Raw genomic sequence first — 1,422 nt, forward strand, 5'->3', positions numbered from 1 at the left:
TGCTCTGTCTTTTAATGTTGGGTTCTCTGGTGTGGCTGGATTATATCTGACACAATTTGTTAACATGTGTACAAGGATTAAAACATGCTGAGAGATGGAGTCCAACAACATCTAGGGATCCAAGATTAGGAAACATGACCCTGTTGGCTCTCCCACTACATTTAAACAGCAAGACTATAGACTTATTGATGTCCTCTGGTGGAGTGACTCGCGCTAGCCTCTTGGTTGGGCAATACAAGGAGCCTCCATGTTATAAAAGGTTAGTGCATTAAATTACACTGCAAATAATTCACTCTACCATATAAAATTTCATTCCTGAACCAGCAAGTGTATTTTTTTTCTAGTTGTAATATTGGTGTGTAGGTGCATCTCAGGTCATTTCGTCTGGTCATGTGCTTTCAGAAAGAGCCTGCGCTTTAGGATGGATCTGCTTTCTAGCAGGCTGTTGTTTCTCCTACTCAATGTAACTGAATGTGTCTCAGTGGGACCTGGATTTTATTATTGAGTGCTGTTCTTAGATCTACCAGGCATCTGTTATCTTGTGTTAGGGAGCTGCTATCTGGTTACCTTCCCATTGTTCTGCTGATGGGCTGCTGGGGGGAAGGGAGGGGGTGATATCACTCCAACTTGCAGTACAGCAGTAAAGAGTGACTGAAGTTTACCAGAGCACAAGTCACAGGACTGGGGGCAGCTGGAAACTGACAATATGTCTAGCCCCATGTCAGATTTCAAAATGAAATATAAATAAAATCTGTTTGCTCTTTAGAGAGTTCTGCAGAATTCTGCTGGAGGAGCACTATTACCGGTAACTGATGTGTCCCATGACAGTACCCCTTTTAAAGTCTGTGAAATTTCCCCTCTACCTATTGGCATAGACAGTTCTGTACTTTAATTCATAGATATTATTTTGGGCTTCTTTGCTGACACCAGTTGCACATGACAAATACAAGAGTCCTCTGCACTCAACCCATTATCAATATATTTAAGACGGCGATATTTTGTGCATACTGCTACTGAAAAATGCCTTACCCTTTAAACAACACAGGGATTGTTTGTCCATATATTGCAATATATTTAAGCTGGCCAACTACGTCACAGTCATCCCATATCTGGCCAGTCCTGCACTCAAATTGCACCTGATTCTTGTTCTCTATGGTGAATCAAACCCTTTCACTCTAAGAACAATGAACGAGTTGCTGCCATCTAAAATCTAGAACTCTCTCCATAGGTCAGAAGGGTCATACATTCCATGATTCTGCTATGGGAAGAGATAGTCGAGCATTAACCTGTTGGTTTCCAGTACACACAGCTTGATGAATGGTTCGCGCTGGGTGGAAAGGGCTGAAATACCTGGAAAAACCTTCTTGACTTTTCATCTTTCTGTTCCTTATAAGGAAACAGTTTATTTAGTTTGTTTCCTTC

Source organism: Xenopus laevis, chromosome 4S (genome assembly GCF_017654675.1).
Source record: "Xenopus laevis strain J_2021 chromosome 4S, Xenopus_laevis_v10.1, whole genome shotgun sequence".
Lineage (NCBI taxonomy): Eukaryota > Metazoa > Chordata > Amphibia > Anura > Pipidae > Xenopus > Xenopus laevis.